The sequence below is a fragment of the Artemia franciscana genome, chromosome 12 (genome assembly GCF_032884065.1).
Source record: "Artemia franciscana chromosome 12, ASM3288406v1, whole genome shotgun sequence".
Classification (NCBI taxonomy): domain Eukaryota; kingdom Metazoa; phylum Arthropoda; class Branchiopoda; order Anostraca; family Artemiidae; genus Artemia; species Artemia franciscana.
The window spans coordinates 42,497,040-42,519,385 of record NC_088874.1 but is presented as its reverse complement, the minus strand read 5'-3'; the positions used below and the strand labels follow the sequence as shown (position 1 = coordinate 42,519,385).

The 22,346-nt window shown below is 37.4% G+C and overlaps 1 protein-coding gene across 4 annotated transcripts in view; it reads right to left on the bottom strand.

The window, feature by feature from the left end:
• Nucleotides 1-22,346, bottom strand: part of LOC136034152 (uncharacterized) — a 91,502-nt gene that overhangs the window by 44,852 nt on the left and 24,304 nt on the right. Inside the window, exon 1 of one of the 4 annotated variants that reach the window (XM_065715335.1) lies at nt 7,559-7,683. The exons of 2 other annotated variants lie outside the window; for them this stretch is intronic. The gene's annotated coding sequence lies outside the window, so the exon portion shown is untranslated. Of the gene's footprint in view, nt 1-7,369; nt 7,684-22,346 lie in introns of those variants that run through there. One more of the 4 variants, XM_065715336.1, reaches the window with a different exon arrangement.

Here is a 22,346-nt window from a genome sequence, read left to right as displayed (position 1 = left end):
TCATATATGCAGTAATATCTGTTCGTTTCAAGTTTTAATGTTGCTCCTTACTTTCAGTTGAAAAACTTTTTATTTAATTTCTGATCGTTTTTAAATAATTCCAGGAAACCTGGCCCCCTTCCGCCGAGATTCCCCCTCCCCAAGGAAATATCCTCTAGACAGTTCAATCCTGGTGAAAATTTATCCCGGACAACTAGACTTAACAACTCCACGCGTAAAATTAGACAAGAATTCCTCTGGTGTATAATTTCGCCTGACAAGTTCACTCCTTGGAAACTTCCCTCCCAATGGAAATATCACCGTGGATACCCCCATCAGAAAATTTCCCCCCCCCCTTCCCTAACTCAAAAATGTATACATACATCCCAATAACAAATACTACGCGTAAACAATGAGCACATATTACAAATTAAAGACCTTTCCCCTGGGGCTATGGGGCGGTCATGTTTTACCCAAAGGCATAGTTATTGTTCCTTTCAACTATGATGAACAAAACGACCATCTCAAAACTTTGATCGGACGATTTGGGGAAAAAGGGGAGGGGAGGGGGCCTAGTTGCCCCTCAGCTTTTTCGGTCATTTAAAAAGGGCACTAGAAAATTTAATTTCAGTTCGATTGAGTCCTATCTCGATATTCTAGGACCATTGTGATGATACAACCACCCCTAGGGAAAAAACAAACAAATAAACACATCCGTGATCTTTCTTCTGGCAAAATATATTAATTCCACATTTTTTCTAGATAGGACCTTGAAACCTACACAGTATGGTTCTCTGATACGCTGAATCTCATGGTGTGATTTTCATTATAATTACTTGAGTCTTAGGGGCAAATCTCCCTTTTTTTGAAAATCCGGCAAACATTATCAGGCTCGTTGCCTTTGATGGGTAAGACTAAATTTAATGAAAATTATATATTTGGAATCAGCATAAAATTTTTATTTGATAGATCTATTGGTATCATAATTCTGCAATCAGCATAAAATTTTTATTTGATAGATCTATTGGTATCATAATTCTGCATTTTAGAGCTTCGGTTACCAATGAGCCGCGTCGCTCCTTACTTACAGTTCGTTACCACGAACTGTTTGGCTGCACTTCGCCAGTTTAAACCATTAAGGAACCTTCTGTTAAATTTTTGTAAAATTTGAGCCGGGTCTCTCCGACCCGAAGAGACCCGGGCCGGGCATTACATTTTAAGTAATGCCAGGAGAAACCACCTTCTCATGGGAGTATCCTCACTCTCGGTAAACAATTCAATCCCAATTCAATCCTGGTGACAATTTACCCCAGACAATTACCCTTAACAACTCCACGTGTAAAATTGGAACGGAAAACAGAAAGCAAGACATATAAAAATAATAACTTTTCTCCATGGAAAACTCCCCTCGGAAAAATACCCAGCAAAAACTTAGCCCCCCCCCTTACCCAAAAAAATATGCATGTATCCCAAAAACAAATACTGTACATAAACAATGGGCAAATCTTATAACTTAAAGACCTTTCCCCTGGGGCTGCCGGGGGGGGGGGTATGTCATACCCAAATGCATATTTACTGGGTCTTTCAATTATGGTGAACAAAATGGCTATCTCACAATTTTGATCAGATGATTTTGGGAAAAACGGGCGGGGAGGGGGCCTAGTTGCCCTCCAATTTTTTCAGTCACTTAAAAAGGGCACTAGAACCTATAATTTCCGGTCGAACTAGCCCTCTTCCTATATTCTAGGACCACTGGGTCGATACAATTACTCCTGGAGAAAAAAAAATAAATAAACAAATACGCATCCGTGATCTTTCTTCTGGGAAAAAAAAATACAAAACTATACATTTTTGCAGATAGGAGCTTGAAACCTGAATAGTAGGCTTGAGTATCGCTTGAGTTTTAGGGGTTGTTTCTCCCTTTTCTGGAAAATCGGGCAAATTTTTATCAGGCTCGTGACCTTTGATGGGTAATACTAAACTTAATTAAATTCGACTCTTTTGATATGTCTACTAGTATCAAAATTCCGTTTTTTAAAGTTATGGCTACTATTGAGCCGGGTCACTTTTTACTTACGAACGTACGAACTGTTTGACTGCACTTCGCCAGTTTAAATCATTAAGAAACCTTCTGTTACAATTGGAGTTTAAGCAATCTTGTGAAAATTTGCTTCCGTTACAAAAATTCGTCCTGAGCCGAGTGATGTTGCTAAAAAGAATGGGATCTGGTGCTAGAATCAGTCCTGTCCACAGATATTTATTTAAGTAAATGGGAGGGCCAAATGCCAGTCAACACAAAGGTAGGCCAATCATATGAACAACATCAGAGGTTGCGGATCAAGTACAAATTGATTTTTGGAAAATGGTAGGGAGGGGTCTGATGATCATCTATGTTTCCCTACATGCTTGTCTCATTCCATTATAATGCAACTCCATTTGAAAGAACAAAATCTAAAAAAAACAACAGGTCTATGGGTCGGTAAGAAAAAAAGAAGAACAATAAAATGAGGGAATGGACATTCAGACCTCGAATTTTAACTTGAGGAAATGAGCAGAGAAGGGCTAAACATATTTTATCTTTAATTTGCCATAATATTGTCACTTTATGCCCTCGTGGGTCTACGATGTCTCAATTGGGCACCCCCTGACCGAAAGCAGATTTGCCTCATAGTTCGTCAGGAACTTATTATATTTGTCATATTTTTAATAGGTATTATCATTTTTAGCCACCTTATAAAATTATTACCAAGTGCGAAAAATTTACTTTTGTCACTTAACCTCGGGAATATTTTAGTTTTTTAATAATTGCATGGAGATTTAGCCGTTCCTTCGCTAAGGAAAATCAGCCAATTATGATTCACGGATGATAGCATCAACGGATTATGATTCACGTATGATAGCATCAACCGATTATGATTCACGTAGGATAGCATCAACCGATTATGATTAATGTATGTTATCATCAACCGATTATGATTTACGTATGATAGCATCAACCGATTATGATTCACAGATGATAGCATCAACCGATTATGATTAATGTATGATATCATCAACCGATTATGATTTACGTATGATAGCATCAACCGATTATGATTCACGTATGATAGCATCAACCGATTATGATTCACGTATGATAGCATCAACCGATTATGATTCACGGATGATAGCATCAACCGATTATGATTAATGTATGATATCATCAACCGATTATGATTTACGTATGATAGCATCAACCGATTATGATTCACGTATGATAGCATCAACCGATTATGATTCACGTATGATAGCATCAACCGATTATGATTCACGGATGATAGCATCAACCGATTATGATTAATGTATGATATCATCAACCGATTATGATTTACGTATGATAGCATCAACTGATTATGATTCACAGATGATAGCATCAGTGATTCATCTGTGTAGGCTAGTTTCAAACCTTAGATTAGTCAGTATTTTATGTCAATTAGTAGAGAAATATCGGGTATGAAAATGAAAGATTTTCCATTTTTCGCGTTACCATTCTGCCTTGGATATTTTGCTGTTTATGGAGAATATAGTCAAGTACATCTTCCATCCCTACCACCAGAAAACAAATTAGAATCTGACCAGGAAATTAAGACCGCAATCTTACCATCGTTATCAAGGAGGCACACTCGTGCCTCTATAAAGAGGCGAACCACGACAATGTTAAGCGATCTTCGGTTCCAGTGGTCGCAGAGGGATGGGGATGGATGCATTTCGTAGCCCGAGCTCCAACTAAGAAACCTGCCAAATGTCATCCCCCTCCGACTGTTCCTTCATGGGGAAAATCTAGCCGAAAGTTTCGACCCACCAGCCCCAGCCCCCCTTGAACGTTGTCCGATCGGGCTGAAATTCACAAGTTAAGGTTCCCTAGGGCCCAGGAGCTTATCCGCGAAATTTCAGCTCGATCCGATAACTCCTTCCCTGTTTTCCAGAAACCACGCATAGCCACTTAATTTTCATGTTCTTTTTTTTCTGCCACGCCTAAAGGTCACAGCCGACATCGGATCTGGATGTACGAAGACTCATTCGATGCGGAATTCTCCGAGTAAGTTTCCTTGAAAGTTTCGTAGGAAAATCTCAACCCCCCGAAAGTTTCGACCCCCCAACCCACCCACCCCCTTTAACGTTGTCCGATCGGGCTGAAATTCACAAGTTAAGGTCCCCTACGGCCCAGGAGCTTATCCGCGAAATTTCAGCTCGATCCGATAGCTCCTTCCCTGTTTTCCAGAAACCACGCATTAGCCACTTAATTAACTCATTTCTCCATAAGAGCCCATGTTAATTTGAAATTTTTAAAACATATTTAAAAGTTATATTTACACAAATGCAGGTGGTTAGCTCAGTCGGTAGAGCGTGGGACTTTTAATCCTAAGGTCAAGGGTTCAAGTCCCTTATTGGGCGTTTTTTTTTCACAAAATATGAAAAAACTTCGTTTTCTTAAAGAGTTAAAGAGGCTGCGTCCCAAAGTCGAACCTTAAAATGTACAGGAATTAGGAGAGACAGTCCTAATTCCTGTACGAGGAGTACAGGAATTATTAAATTACATCCACCATGGATTTTAGAAAAACGTACAGATATAATATGAAAAAAACTTCATTTTCTTAAAGAGTTAAAGAGGCTGCGTCCCAAAGTCGAACCTTAAAACGTACAGGAATTAGGAGAGGCAGTTGGGGGGCTGCCGCCCCCCAAACCCCCTGCTTTTAAAGACTCTTTTGTACAGGTTTTTTGTTTTGTTAATTAAAAGAGGGCCTTTCCGAAGCCAAGAGCGGGGGGTCAGGGGGGCGGCAGGGCAGCCCCCCACAACAAAAAACCTGTACAAAAGAGTCTTTAAAAGCGGGGGTTTAGGGGGCGGCAGCCCCCCAACTGCCTCTCCTAATTCCTGTACATTTTAAGGTTCGACTTTGGGACGCAGCCTCTTTAACTCTTTAAGAAAACGAAGTTTTTTTCATATTATGTTTACATAGGCTTGACGAGTCTCACCAACTTGATGCTGACAACAATGACAACATTGATGATCACATAAACAAGATTCATATTGACGGTCTTATAGAAACTCAAGATCCCAATTATAAATCCGCATTACGATTATGAGCACAACGCAGTCCAGAAGATTATAGAGACTGTGGAAAAATGAGGAGAAACCATTGTTCCCTTTTATCATCTCGTGATGGACATTCAAACAGTTCGTGGTAACGAACTGTAGTAAGGAGCGACCCGGCTCAATTATAAACGAAACTCTAAAAAACGGAATTTTCATGTTAAAATATACATCAAAAGAATCAGATTTTCATGCTGATTTTAAATATATAAGTTTCATCAACTTTAGTCTTTGTCATCAAAAATTACGAGCCTGAGAAAATTAGCTTTAATTTGGAAAATAGGGGGAAACACCCCGTAAAGTCATAGAATCTTAACGAAAATAACACCATCGCATTCGGCGAATCAGAAAACCCTTGAGCAAATATTTCAAGCTCCTATCTACAAAAATGTTGAATTTCGTATTTTTTGCCATAAGACAAAATCACGGGTGCGTGTTTATTTGTTTTTTTGTGTTTTTTTTCTTTCTTTTCCCCAGGGGTCATCGTACCGACCAAGTGGTCCTAGAATGTCGCAAGAGGGCTCATTCTAATGGAAATGAAAAGTTCTAGTGCCCTTTTTAAGTGACGAAAAAAATTGGAGGACACCTAGGCCCCCTCCCACGCTCATTTTTTCTCCATAGTCAACGGATCAAAATTTTGAGATAGCCATTTTGTTCCGCATAGTCGAAAACAATAATAACTATGTCTTTGGGAATGACTTACTCCCCCACAGTCACTGGGGGAGGGGCTGCAAAATGCAAACTTTGACCAGTTTTTACATATAATAATCGGTATTGGGAAGTGTAGAGACGTTTTCAGGGTTTTTTTATGGTTTTGGGCGTGGGGCTGAGGGGAGGGAGCTATGTGGATAAATCTTTCCTTGGATAAATATGTCATGGGGGAAGAGAAATTCAATGAAAAGGGCGCAGGATTTTCTAAAACTACTATAAAAAAAACAATGAAAAAATAAACATGAAAGAGTTTTTTCAATTAAGGAGAAAGTAAGGAGTAGCATTGAAGCTTAAAACAAAAAGAGATTATTACGCATACGAGGGGCTCTAAATATACTTTAGCATAAATAGCGAGGTATTTAGGAGGAGATAAATACCTCGCTTTTATGCTAAAGTATTTTTAGTAATTTCAACTATTTACTCTACGGCCTTTCTGATTCAGGGGTCATTCTTAAAGAATTGAGACAAAACTTACGATTTAGTGTAAAGAGCACGGCATTAACGAGGGTAAAAATCCCCTTATATACATAATAAAAATATAATAATATAAAAAGTTGTTACGTAAGTTAATTCTCAAGTTACGTATATTTTTTACTAATAGAAACGTTAGTTAAAAATTAAAAGTTATAAATGCCCTTTTATGTAACCGGAAAATTGGAGGGCAACTAGGCCTCCTTCCCCACCCCTTATTTCTCAAAATCGTCTGATCTAAAATAAGAGAAAACCATTTAGCCAAAAAAGGAATTAATATGCGAATTTCATTTTAAAAATCTGTTAATTAATACATGTTTGATTTTGGCTCTCCGCACATAAATTATTAAAATTGTTAATAATGCTAGTTATCTTGCTTTTTGCTAGTTTTCTTGGTTTTTGTTATTCCTTGTACTAATTTTGCATCAATAGTTGGTTCGTAATGGTGACTTGAAAATAAAACAACAAAATTACAAAAATTACATAAACAAGGACTATATCGAGGCATTAGGGGGAGAGTGATTTGGAATTCAACTAAGCTGAAATTTACTGTAAAAATAGATTAAATTGGGTTCTCTGATAAGAATTAAGTGAGAATGTTATTCTTACTGTAGCTAGATAAGAAGGGTACTGTCCTTGCCCGGGATTACATTTCTTATCATTTAGTTAACAATTCTATTATTTTCTGCTATCGCGAAGGTCCAACCTTCTGAAATTTTTTTTTAGACAAATGCCCTAAATATGATGGAATTCGCTACAGGGGTCGGCATATTCGTCAAATAGCATACACCAGTCAAAGACATTAAAAAAATGAACACCTGAATATTTAGGGGGAAACCAGGCGCATGGACTTCATTTCCCAAAACAATTATTCTTGCACAAACTGCTTGCAACAATTAAGAAAAAATCGATCAAAATAAAATATTTTAAAACGAGGCAATAAGATGTGCCTGATAATAGCGAAAGAAATGACAATTATTACGCAAAATGCGCTGTCCTCAAAACGAAAGAGGGAACTAAAAAAAAAAAAAGAGGGAACTAAAAAAAAAAAAGAAACAACAAAAATTGTGCAATTACTTAACTTTGCCGTCAAGACTAATCACAAGTGCGTCAACTTCTGCCAATTGCAAAGCCAACTGAACCAAATGAATCGAAATTATTTATACTTGCAATCCCGTCTTTCGAATTGCTGCCTTATTGGTAGGTTTCTGATTTAATATTCTTTTCCTTTGGCTGTCAGACGATCTTAAAGGATTATAAATTTACCGTCTTTAAAGAACTTGTCCGAAACTGAATTCACCTGGTGTCTTCAATGAGCCTTCCATAGTTTGTCTCTAGGATTTTGAGTACTATCACAATGTCGAAAAGAAGACACGTATCTTTGCCTTATTAATTAAAAAGAAATTTCTTAATCAAAGTTGAAACTTAAAACGAACAAAAATCATGATTCGCATAGTACACAAAATATGTCTACAAAACTAGCATAGTTAAACTGATTCGCAGTCTTTTCCAATATCTGTAAATTCTAAACACTAGTGCTTTACTGAAAATGGAAAACCGACTTTAAAAAAAGGATCTTCTGTTAGGATCGGAAAATTCTGGGAGTAGCCTATGATCTACAAGTCCCTCAATAGTCTTTCACTAACCATGATATTAATAACTTTTACTGTGCAATTATAATTCTCTAAGAAATTAAAGCAAGCTCAGTTTTCAGTAGATTTCAGTTTTCAGTTTTCAGTAGATTTCAGTTTTCAGTTTTCAGTATTTAGAATTCTGCAGATATTCGACGATATCACGAGTCCGTTTATTTAAGTTAATTTTGCAGATATACAGGCATTTATGAAATCTGCGAAGCAATAACTTTTTGTCTGTTTGAAGTTTCAACTTATCCCTTTACACCGTAACAAAGACTTTGTTGTATTTTTTAAAGAAATTATTATTTGTGTTAAAATTTGACATTAAATATAGATTTTCCCCCTTAAACTTTACCTCAAGGTACGTGCAACATTGACACACAGCTATGGAGTCCATGGGTTTGTTGTATTTTAACCAGTATCTTTGAGAATTTGCACATAAAAACTTCAATTGTTTTCACGAAAAACAACAATAAATAAATGACTTCTTCTTTAGTTTTTTTTTCCTTCAAAATTGTTTTTCAAACACATTAAGACTCTCTGTGAAGAGGAGTCTCACGAAAAGTGTTGTTCAATCCTGCTTTCTAGGGCCATAATGATATAAAGGTTGAAATGATCAGGGAGCGTTCTGCCGATAAGGATGACAGACTGCCAAAGATTTTTCTTTTTGGCCAACCGTCTAGATCTAAATGGAAAGCAGGTCGTCCTCAGTTAGGGTGGGAGGATGTCGTAAGGAAAGGTTTAAAGGAAATGGGAACTTCCTGGGAGGGTGTAAAGAGGGGGGCTTTAAAAATATTGGGATGAAGGAGGAGCGTGCGTTGGGGTGTTGGCCTCAAGTGGCTTAGTGGTGCGGTGAGTTGTTAGTAGTAGCAGTAGAAGTGGCATTAAACATTTTTTTTTTGCGGTCGGGCAATAGCCGACTAGTCTTGGCAGAAAAATAATTAGAAATGAGAAGGAGATGAATGCAAACCATGCAAAAGATGATATCTCAATTTTTAAGGGGGGCTCAAACTTTGACCCTCTTTGGGTAAAAATCGATGGTTAGTGGCACAAAATAGTAGAAAATACCTTTTCCTGTGGCACACTCTCTCTTGTACTTAATAAGATCATCATCTACTGAAGCTTGATCAACAGCCTTGGTGGTCACTGCAGAATTTATCTAATTATCAGCTGACGATTTATCATGGTTGAAGCGATAGCTACAAGCTAGTAGAGAGCAACTAACAACCCATAGTAACCGAACGTCTAAGAATCCATTCCAAAAAATACTGTTTAGTAAGAAAACTTACCATCTAAAGCCAACCTTAAATGGTAAATCTAAAGCTGACCAGGCCTTTGTATCTCCAGGCCTATGCTCCCTGTCTATGTATCCAATCCTTCCTACCTGGATAAATAAAATATTCATGTTTGCTAGCCCTGGGTTAGATGAGTTTCTGAAACTCCTAACAAGTCCAGTTCAAAACGTCTGAATTCGTCGTTTAAAATTTCAAAACGATAGCTGGTTTTAATGTTGTAACATTTCAAGTCCCCATGTTTGTTCTATTTACACCCAGAGGCGAATCTAGAGCAGAATCTGGAGGGAGAACTTGACGAGGGCGCAAATAATTGACCAATTTGACAATCTTATTTTAAAAGAGGGCAAAAAAAGAAAAAAGGAATGAAGGCACCAGCAAAATCCTTGGGGGGTCCACCTGGATTTACCCCTGCTTACATCGTAAAAAATGTTATAGCCTCAAGGAAAGCAACGGGTCATATCAGTGCAGGTCAAGGACTAATAGACTACTTCTTCTCAATTCCACACCAATTGCTTGAACCGTCTTAGAACCAGACGACAAGAAGTCCTTGGAAACTCCATCTAAATGGGGCTTCGTGCCATCCCAAGATTCCCCAATTGATTTCCCTCTTCTATCACAACAAGTCAGTCTCCTAAAATCAGCCTCAGACCCATTACTTCTGACTCATTGTGTGTTCATGCCTACATATATGATACTGCAGTGGAGAGGCAGACTATATAGATTAAATTTTAAAATAATATTTCTTTTCAACTGAAAGTAAGAAGTAACATTGAAACTTACAACAATCAGAAATCATTTAGTATATGAGGGGGTTTGCCCCTTCCTCAATACCTCACTCTCAACGCTAAAGTTTTTCAGTATTTAAAAAAGTAACTTGTTCTAATTTAACGGTCCTTGTGTTTCAGGAGTCGTTCTTAAAGAATTGGGACAAAGAGTCAAACTTTAGCGCAAAGAGCAAGGTTTTAAGATGGGAACAAACCCCCTCACATACGGAATAATTTCTGTTTGTTTGTTTTAATATTGCTCCTTACTTTCAGTTAAAAAACTTATTTTTTATATATTTTCTGATCGGTTTTCAAATAATACAGGGAAACCTGGCTCTCCCACCGTGAATAATTCCCCCCCACCAAAAAAAAATCCACGGAGATTGTCTCCCAAGCAATATACCCAAAAAAATTCCTTCCGGGCAATTCCATCCTCGCTGTAAATTCTCCCCATAAAACTTTCTTACGGATTATTCCGCCTGAAAAATTATCCTTGTCATGCTTTCATTTGAAAAAGATTTTAGTACATTCTTTGAATTTTTTACTGATTTTTCAAAGCATGCTAGAAATCTCCCCTCTGCTGAAATAATCCCCAGTACATAAGCCTCCCTGTGGGAAGCTACTCCCGCAACAAATCTCCCCGCGAAAAAAGTCTGTATACTACTTAGGCTAAAAATAAGAACTAAGAGCTGATATGGCACTTGTGACGAGGTCGGAAGAGCCAAGAGCTCATATGGTATGAGCTCTAGCAAAATTCTAAGAATCAATTGAATGATTTAAAAGGAAAATCAGAGGCTTAATGCCGGTCGGGATTTAAAATAAGAGCTCTGAGTCACGAGGTCCTTCTCAATATCAAAATTCATTTAGATCCGATCACCCAGTCGTAAGTTAAAAATACCTCAATTTTTTTTAATTTTTCCTCTCCCTTCAGCCCCCCAAATGATCGGTTCGGTGAAAACGACTTTATTAAGTCAATTTGTGCAGCTCCCTGACACGCCTACCAATTTTCATCGTCCTAGCACGTCGGGAAGCACCAAACTTGCCAAAGCACCGAACCCCACCCCTCTGTATCCTAACCGGATACAGTCCGGTTACGTCAATCACGTATCTACGACATTTGCTTATTCTACCCACCAAATTTCATCCCGATCTCTGCACTCTAAGCATTTTCCAAGATTTCTGGTTCCCCCACCAACTTCCCCCAACGTCAACAGAACTAGTCGGGATTTGAAATTAGAGCTCTGAGACATGAGTTCCTTCTAAATATCAAATTTCATTAAGATCCGGTCACCCGTTCTTAAGTTAAAAATACCTCAATTTTTCTAATTTATCCAAATTAAAAACCCCCAGCTCCCCCAAAAAGAGTAGATTCAGTCCGGTTGTGTCAATCACGTATCTAGGACTTGTGCTTATTCTTCCCACCAAGTTTCATCTAGATCTCTCCACTCTACGCGTGTTCCAAGATTTCCGGTTTCCAAGATTCCTGCCCCCCCAACCCCCTATGTCCCCGGATCCGATTCGAATTAAAAATGGAGCATCTGAGACATAAGATCTTTCTATATATCAAGTTTCATTAAGATCCGATCATCCATTCGTAAGATAAAGATGCCTCAATTTTCACGTTTTCCAAGATATCTAGTTTCCCCCTCCACCCCCCCCCCCAAATTTCACCAGATCTGGTCGAGATTTGGAACAAGAGCTCTAAAGCACAAGATCCTTCTAAATTTCAAATTTCATTAAGATCTGATCACCCGTTCGTAAGTTACAAATACCCCATTTTTTATAATTTTTCCGAATTACCCCCACCCTCACTCCACCAAAGAGAGCGGATCCGGTCCGGTTATGTCAGTCACGTATCCTGGACTTCGGCTTATTCTCCCCACCAAGTTTCATCCTGATCTCTCCGCTTTAAGCATTTTCCAGGATTTCCGATTCCCCCCTCCCCCCAATGACACTGGATCCAGTCGGGATATAAAATAAGATATCTGAGTTACGAGGTCCTTCTAAATATTAAATTTCATTAAGATCCGATTACTCCTTCGTAAGTTAAAAATATCTAATTTTCTCTAATTTTTCCGAATTAACCCCCCCCCATAACTCTCCCAAAGAGAGCGGATCCGTTCCGGTTATGTCAATCGCGTATCTAGGACTTGTGCTTATTTTTCCCAAGTTTCATCCCAATCCCTGCACTCTAAGCGTTTACCAAGATTTTCGGTTCCCCCTAACTCCCCCTCCCCCCAATGTTACCGGATACGGTCGGGATTTAAAATAAGAGCTCTGAGACACGATATCCTTCCAAACATCAAAATTCATTAAGATCCGATCACTCCTTCGTAAGTTAAAAACACCTCATTTTTTTCTAATTTTTCAGAATTACCCCCCCCCCCCAACTCCCCCAAAGAGAGCGGATCTGTTCTAGTTATGTCAGTCACGTATCTAGGACTTGTGCTTATTTCCCCCCCCCCCAAGCTTCATTCCAATCCCTCCACTCTAGGCGTTTTGCAAGATTTTAGGTTCCCCTCCCCCAGTCCCCCCACTGTTACCGGATCTGGTCGGGGTTTAAAATAAGAGGTCTCAGACAGAATATCCTTCCCAACATCAAATTTTATTAAGATCCGATCACCCGTTGGGTAAGTTAAATATACCTCATTTTTTCTAATTTTTCCTATTTAACCGTCCCCCCCCCCACCCCACCAGATGGTTGAATCGGGGAAACGGCTATTTCTAATCTAATTTGGTCTGATACGCCTGCCAAATTTCATCGTCCTAGCTTACCTGGAAGTGCCGAAAGTAGCAAAATCGGGACAGACAGACAGACCGACCGACAGACGGAATTTGCGATCGCTATAGGTCACTTGGCAGATATCAAGTGCCATAACAAAGACTATACCTAAGCTCTGGACAAATTTCACAACTTAAACTACTGTCCCCAGGGGCTACGGAGGGGGCATGGGTCATGTTATCTACAAAGGCAGAGCTTTTGAACTTTTCAACTATGTTAAGTAAAATTGCTGTCTCAAAATTTCGATCAAACGACTTTGGGGAAAAGGGGTGTGGGATGGGCTAGTAGCCCTATAATCTTTTTAATCACTTGAAAAGGGCACTAAAACTTTCAATTTTAGTTAGAATTACCCGTCTTCCGATATTTTAGGATGGTTCGATAAAAATTCCCCAGGGAAAAAAACAAGCCAACAAATAAACAAACATCCATGATATTTGTTCGGAAAAGAAACAAAATACCATAGTTTAGCAGATGGGAGCTTGAAACCTCTACAATGAAGTTCTCGAATACACTGAATCTGATGGTGCAATTTTCACTAAGATTCCTTGAATTTTTAGGGGTGTTTCCACCCCTTTTTCGAAAATCAGACAAACTTTATCAGGTTCCTAGCTTATAGTGAACCGTTTTTTAGAGTTTAGACTACTATTGAGCTGAATAACTCCTTACTCCGATCACTGGTTCAATAAGAATACCCCTGGGGGAAAAACAAACAAACAAATGAATACACATACATGGTATTTGTTCGAAGAAAAAAAAACAAAATTCCAGACTTTTGGAGAAGGGAGCTTGTAACCTCAACAATAAAGTTCTCGGATGCGCTGAATCTGATGATGCGATTTTCATTAAGATTCCTTGAATTTTTATGGGTGTTTCCACACTTTTTCAAACATCAGGCAAATTTTATCAGGTTTGTAGCTTATAGTGAGCCGTTTTTTGAGTTTAGGCTACTATTGAGCCGAGTTACTCCTTACTCCGATCATTGGTTCAATAAGAATACCCCTGGGGGAAAAAACAAATAAACAAACATCCATGATACTGGTTCGAAAAAGAAAAAAATACCACAGTTTTGGAGATGGGGACTTAAAACCTCTACAATGAAGTTTTCGGATACGCTGAATCTGGGTGCGACTTTCATTAGGATTCCATGACTTTTTAGGGGTATTTTCACCCTTTTTCAAAAATTGGGCAAATTTTATCAGGCTCGTAATTTATAGTGTGCCATTTTTTAGACTTTAGGCTACTATTGAGCCGAGTTACTCCTTATTTGCAGTTCTTTACCACGAAATGTTTTACAAATTAGCTAGGAAGAGATAGCTCAGTCCAAAGAAGTCCCCCAAAACAAACAAACAAAAATAAAATAGAAGAATCGTCTATTGATCAAAATCCAATGCAAGACTGTATAGTTTACTCGGTTATAATTTCCCTGAGGTTTCTATTCCTCAATGTCATCCCACAGCGTTGTTTGTAGGCCCGGTTCTTATTAGGCAAACTCGTAAAAACCGTGCTCCGTGTATTTCCGTGCTTTCAGCGTTTTATTAATCTGAAGCTTACAAGGGATAGTTAAACTTTTAAAATATTTGAATTAAATTAGCTGAAATTTTAATTACCCATTTTAATTAGTTGAGATTGGTGGGATAGAATCCGATGGGTAGCCTATCCGATGTTGACTGAGTAAAACCCAACAGGTATTCTAGCCTTTGAGGCATGAGAATTTAGAGGCTGTCCGAACATAGAGACCATCAACCATTATTAAGGACAAAAATATATAACGCGAAAAATATAAGCAATCCCATCTGCTTATATTTATCAACTCTTCATATGTTAATGTTGACCTAGTGCGTAGTCCCTTTGCATATATGAGTATATTCTACAAGTTATAAAACTGGTTTGTGAGCTCACTACTATAAAGGAAATGTTTGAAAATAATGTCTCCTACACATAATATGGCATACCGTAAAAATACCATAGCTTGTAATTTTTGAGTAGAAATCGCCGTAAGCTGTTTCCCATACTTTTGTACAATAGCTCAATGGTGGTTACCAAAACAAAGACGTTCACGCCCTAATAGGTGTTTCTGCGCATAGATAAAACAGATGATATATTGCGAAGATGATATATTGCAGAGGGTTCTGGCGAAATTACCAGAAACACTGTACAAAACATTTCGACAGATTTGGACCTTCATAAACCTTATTAAAAAGTCCACAATTTTAACATTATTGATTTCACTTATAGTGTTTGCAGCAATAGCTGCAATGTAGTAACGAGCGAACAGCGGCCCATAGTAACCAAAAGTTAAAAAAAAACATTTTAGAAAAAGGAGAAAAAATTGTCACTTGTGGCTGATTCAGGAACGGCGAGTACTAGTTCAATTAATCCTAATAGCAAATTCTATTGCTAAGACAAATTTACAGGAATATTGCATGCGAGTCTACTCCCCCCCCCCCACTCTAAAAAATAACTTCGGACTGAAGTTAAAAGTGAATCATTGGACTTAGTTAGGTCATTACCTTTTAAAGAATTTTTGTTTGCGCAACTCTCTTAGCTTATAAATTGTGCCGCCCACCCAATTCAAGGGTGAATCAACCCAATTCACCCATTCTAGGCGGGCGGGCCCCCTATTAGACTTGGTTTTGTACTCGTGTATTATTCAGAACACACTCAATTAGTTAAGTTAGGTTCTTTCGTGAAACTAACTACGATGCAGGTACATTAATGAAATATTTAATATAGAGAGGTGGTTAGGTTAAGTCAGGTATTTGATATAACGCCCCCCCCTAAAGTGCAGATATATAGCCCAAACTTTTGATAAAGCTAATGAAATGAAACATATATGATATCCTATAAAACATATATGACATAAATGATATCCACATATAAAACATATATGATATCCAAGATATGATATCCTTGAAAAAAAAAAATTGCCTCTTTTTCAGTCTTTGGCAAATCCCAAATCCTCATTTCAAAATCCATATTCAGACACTATTTTCTATCACTATGCGTAGCAAACTAAATTCAGTTTTGTCTTTGTCTTTAATATAGAGAGGTGGTTAGGTTAAGTCAGGTATTTGATATAACGCCCCCCCCCCTAAAGTGCAGATATATAGCCCAAACTTTTGATAAAGCTAATGAAATGAAACATATATGATATCCTATAAAACATATATGACATAAATGATATCCACATATAAAACATATATGATATCTAAGATATGAAATCCTTGAAAAAAAAAAATTGCCTCTTTTTCAGTCTTTGGCAAATCCCAAATCCTCATTTCAAAATCCATATTCAGACACTATTTTCTATCACTATGCGTAGCAAACTAAATTCAGTTTTGTCTTTGTGGCTATAAAACCAGATTTTCTCAGCAAAATCCTTGAGTGTTTCGAACTGAACTGAATCAATTGAATAATGAACAAGTACCAAATATTTTATTAAAATGTACCTGCATCTTAGTTTGTATCACGAAAGAACCTAGCTTCATTTATTGAGTGTGTTCTGAATAATACACAAGTACCCTTAGTTCTCTTTTTTGCTTGCGAATTCAGGCGACTTGTCGGTCAAATAATATTTAATTAATTTTTTTGTTTGCACAACTGTCTGAGCTTATAAATTGGGTTGCTCGCCTAATACTCTAGGCTTTGGACGCTAGTTCGCCTGCATTTCCAGGCAACTTAACAGTCATGTGTCAATTCCGAAACTTGGTCAACCTGACTGAGAGTCTAAGCGGGCTTACCTCTGCAAATGCTAACAAACAAGTATTTCTCCAATAAGACAGACATAATTACTCCTGCCGTTGAATAAATCCTGCCGTTTACCCGTACCATTTACCCAAACACTTAAAAAACTATAAGTCTCCCCGTTCGCCATGAGTCCAGAGGAATTTTCGACCATGTATCAAACAGTACGTGGTAACGAACTGTTCTAAGGAGCGACCCGGCTCAATAGTAAACGAAACTCTAAAAATCAGAGTTTTGATGCTAAAAGATATGTGAAAAGAATCGGATTTTCATGCTGATTTTATATATACAAGTTTCATCAAATTTAGTCTCTGTCATCAAAAGTTGTGAGCCTGAGAAAATTTACCTTATTTTGGAAAACAGGGGGAAACACCCCCTAAAATTCAAAGAATCTTAACAAAAATCTCACCATCGTATTTAGCGTATCAGAGAACCCTATAGCAAAAATTTCAAGCTCCTATATACAAAAATGTGGAATTTCGTATTTTTTGCCAGAAGACAGATGACAAAAGTTCTAGTGCCCTATTTAAGTGACCAAAAACATTGGAGGGCACGGCCCCCTCCTACGCTCATTTTTCCCCAAAGTCAACGGATCAAAATTTTGAGATAGCCATTTTGTTCCGCATAGTCGAAAACAATAATAACTATGTCATTGGGGATGACTTACTCCCCCACAGTCCCTGGGGGAGGGGCTCCAAGTTACAAACTTTGACCGGTGTTTACATACAGTAATGATTATTGGGAAGTGTACAGACGTTTTCAGGGGGATTCTATTGGTTTGGGGGTTGGGTTGAGGGGAGGGGGCTATGTGGGAGGATCTTTCCTTGGAGGAATATTTCATGGGGGAAGAGAAACTCAATGAAAAGGGCGCAGATTTTCTAACATTACTATAAATAAAAAATGAAAAAATAAACATGAAAAAGTTTTTTTTTTAAATTGAAAGTAAGGAGTAGCATTGAAACTTAAAACAAACAGAGATTGTTAAGCATATGAGGGGTTCTAAAAATACTTTAGCATAAAGAGCGAGGTATTTAGGAGGAGATAAGCACCTCGCTCTTTATGCTAAAGTATTTTTAGTAATTTCAACTACTTATTCTACGGCCTTTCTGATTCAGGGGTCATTCTTAAAGAGTTGGGACAAAACTTTAGATGTAGCATAAAGAGCGAGGTATTAACGACGGGACAAACCCCCTCATATACATAATAAAAATATAAGAAAATAAAAGTTTGTTACGTAAGTTAATTCTTAAGTTACGTATATTTGTCACTAATAAAAACGTTCATTAAAAATTAAAAGTTCTAGTTACCTTTTTAAGTGATCGAAAAATTGGAGGGCAACTAGGTCTCCTCCCCCGCTCCTGTTTTTCTCAAAATCGTCTGATCAAAATTAAGAGAAAGCCATTTAGCCAAAAAAAAAATTAGTATGCGAATTTCATTTTAATAATTTATGTGCGGAGAGCCAAAATCAAACATGCATTAATTCAAAAACGTTCAGAAATTAAATAAAAAAAACTAGTTTTTTTTAACTGAAAGTAAGGAGCGACATTAAAACTTAAAACGAACAGAAATTACTCCGTATATGAAATGGGTTTTCCCCTCCGCAATCCCTCGCTCTTTACGCTAAAGTTTGACTTTTTGCCACAATTCTAATTTTTAAAACAATTATAAACTTTATCGTAAAGAGCGAAGTGTACCTTTTATTAATCATTATTGGGTCCCACCCCTAAAAAATTCCTGGGCATGTTCCTGACTGGGACAATTTTTTTCTCGTAAGAAAATTTATTATAATAAAGGTATTGTAAGATCTTTGGGTAAGCAATGACGATTTTATAGGAGTATTTTGAAGAAATGCCTCACTTTCAAGACGAAAACGACTGCCAAGCCCCAGTATCTTGTATTCGTCGGAAACTCTGTTAACATAACAGCGATAGTATTACGAGAAAAATTTCAAAAAATTTAGCTCAGTGCCAACATACATATTCTCTAAACAGAAAAGAAATCTTTCCGACATTCTCTTATTGCAGAAGCATATACAAAAGATTTTTTTTTATTTTGTCAGGCTTTTCGTCAATGACAACAAAATTTAAAAAGAACAAAGTTTTTCCGAGAATGGTTGGCCCCCAACCCCCCATTGCACTTTCTGGCTGAAGGGCCATGAAACGGAGATCAGCATAGCCGGTTTGGACCTTAATGGTCTAGTTCCGTCTTACTTTTTCCGAGAAAAGTAAAGAGCGATGTTGAAACTTAAAACGAACAAAAACTAATACTTCATGGCCTATTTAATATATATCAAAAGAACTAGAACAACTAGGACAAATAAACCAAGTTAATATGTTTCCCTGTTTCTCATGTTTTCAAACTTTCATGCGCTGTTTGAAAATGTTGAAGTGGTTTGTCTACTAGATGGGTGTATTGTTTGCAAGTGATTTTTAAGTCCTGACGTTTTCAGGGCAGCGTTAGATAAACTTACATGATAAATAGCACAAAGAGGTTTTGGGTCTAGTTCACTACCAGATTCTTGAATAAATTCAAATTTCAGATTATCTGAAACTTATCTTCTTGATACTTTCCGTATTTTTCTCTTCACCTCCTTTTTGAATGTTCTTTGTAATGTTGTCTGACGAGGACTGTGGATGCTCTGATTAGCCGAATGGTCATCCCACTATTGTTACTATTTTCACCGGTGGATCCATGGGGTCGGGGGGCCCTGGGCCCCCAAGATTTTTCTGGCACCCTCTTTCCGTTTTTTTTCGTCTTTTTTAGAATAAACTTGTCAATTTGGTCAATTATTGGCACTTTTATCACATTGACACCCCCCCCAAGATTTTCCTCTTTGGCGCTCTCATCACATTGCCCCCTCCCCCAGAATTTCGCTCTGAATCCGCCTCAGACTATTTTTATAACTTATTTTATCTTCACTTTTTACAAAATATACAAAATATTCAGAAGTGCAAATATTATGGGTCCTTGCTTTGTCTTACTCAATAGTGTCAGAAATTCCATTGATTAAATAAATTTCAAATTAATAGCTTTGAACTTCCTATGTTTCAACTTTGAGAACACTTGCTCACACAAGTATTAGTTACATAGTTTCAGATCGCATAAGTATTAGAGTTTATGCTGAGCCGTAGAAAATCAGGAATATACAGTTCAAACAGGAACTAAACTAAATTAATACTGGAGATTGGATTGAAAATTGAAACAGAGCGAAACTTTCTGCAGAAATTTGTTCGCAGAAATAAAAAGCCAAACATAATTGCATCCTGTCATTGTAATAATTATAGTCCAAAACCCTTAACTGGAGGCTTGCAAGAAAACCTCCTGCATGTTCCTCCTAAGCTACGCAATTAAAGTCCTACAAACACCAATATATTAAATGATATTATTAGAGGCGTGGTTCTGTTGGTACATTGCTGGACTTTTGGACTTTTTAATTAGATTATTAAGCGTTTGATTTCAGCTTAGATTTTTTTTTTTTCAACCATGGTTTCTCCCTTCTTATACCTACTTTTCAGTTAATTCACTATTTTTGCAAATGTGACGTAACTGTTTTTTAATTGATAAATCTTTGATAAACCTAATATAAACCTGATAATCCTAACAATAACTGACAAACCTAATAATCCCTTGATAAACCTAAATTTGATTAAATACTTTTTGGCGATATGCGTCATTGTTAGCTAACAGAGACCGCAAAAAGTAACTGAAACCTTGATTCAAACTTGTTTGCAAAAAGAAACAATCTTAATGATTAAAAAGTTATTAAAATCTCAACTATTAAAAACCAATTACAGAAAAAATAGCTTTCGTCCTAACCCAAACCAGAGCAAATGGCCCCAATTACAAATTCACCACGTCTGGGAGGGGGGGGGGGTGCAAGCTCATTAAAAGTCAACGCTCTTTGGAGGGGGAAGGAATGGAGGTAGATAATTCAACAGACCTTCGAAAAAAAAAAAAAAAACTTAACAAAAGGTAACTTTAACCACCATTCAACTTAACCCCGTTTAACTCAACCCCTATTCACCTCCCCCCTTCCAGCTCATCAAGCCTTTAAATCAGCCGTCTTTTCATTCAACCCCCATTTAAATCAACCCCTATTCAGCTTAACCCCGTTTAATTCAACCCCACGTAACTCAACCCCCATCCAGCGTTTAAAGCAACCGTCTTTTCATTCAACCCCTATTTAGCTTAACCACGTTTAACTCAACCTCACGCAACTCAACCCCCCTATCCAACTCATCAAGTGTTTAAATCAGCCGTCTTTTCATTCAACCCACATTTAAATCAACCCCCATTCAACTTAACCCCGGTTAACTCAACCTCACGCAATTCAACGCCTATTAAACTCAACCCCCATGCAACTCAACCTCTGTGCAACTCATCCCCCATCCAAATAAAAGACCAATTAAATTTGACCCCTATAATATTAAGCTAGGTCAGGCTGAGGGGCGGGGGTGAATTTGTTGTGGTTGACCATACCTAAAGGAAACATGCTCATAACATACGATTATTACCATTATATTTCTTGTTTCATGCTCTTTCCCAACGCAGTGGTCGCTTTTCTGACAATGTACAATCTCTTCCCTTATGGTTCCAGATACAGTTCTATGATATATAAAAATACTAAATAATGAAACTTATATTCAATAATTGCAGTATGTTTCTATTTATCGGATTATTATGTTTCCTTCCATAGTTTTCCGTATTTTTCAACCATTTCAAATAATATTTTTGTCCAACAGTTGCACTGAAACCTCCTGGCGGAACGCTTTTCATCGGGTCATGAATGCGATAAAACCGGTTAACAAAGAAGACATGACGTATCAAGAAATGCAAAAGAACGGAGAAATATATTAGATAATTTCTTAAACGACAATGGCCTGCCATAATAAAAAAAAAATAAGGGTCAAAAATGGCGTTTATAAGGCCAAACGAGAACACTGAAAAAAAAAACACAAAGCGAATATTTCGAGAGGACAACCGCCTCTCTTCTTCAGCACGAACAAAATAGTATATTCAATGGAATTGCCGAAGAAAAAACCAACAGAACAAACGTGGAAAGTCGATGTGAAAAAAAAAACATGAGAAAAAAAAATTAAAAGACAAATAAAATTAAACAAAAGCCAAAAATTATAAGAATTAAAACCAAATACCTAACAACCATAAAGCGAGACATTCACCAATATCCACGATTTGCACAAAATTCAAAGATATTAGGGCCATCGAAGGATACTAGCGAACAACTTTTGACCCTAGCTAGCTTCTTCGCCATTTTTATTGAATATACTATTTTATTCGCGCTGAAGAGGAGAGGTGATTCGTCATCTCAAAATATTCGCTTTGTGTGTTTTTTTCATTATTCTCGTTTGGCCTTAAAAACCTCATTTTTGATCGTTTTCTTTCTTTGTAGAAATATATTATTGAGGGTATATCTTGGATCGTCAGGTGGGAGTGGGGTACTTTGTCAGAAAAGTGACAGTGATATTTGGAAAGAGCACAAAATGAGAAATTTAATGTAATATTTTATTTTATCAGTCTATTTCCTTCAGATGTGGCCAACCTCAGTAAATTTATCTAATATGATTGTTTGAATAGGGGGTTGAGTTGACTGAAGATTGAGTTATACGAGGTTGAATCAAAAGAGTTTGAGTTGTGTTTAGCTAAACAGGGGTTGATTTACGCGCGCACTACTTTAAGATGTCTTTTTCCTTGAGAGGAAAAGTTTCATGTATGTATCTTTATTTTAAATGAATTCAATGGAAAATAGGTTTCTAAAGTTAATGGTAAACATTAGACACTTCAGGAACCTTATTTTTCCTAGACTATTGTACGTTA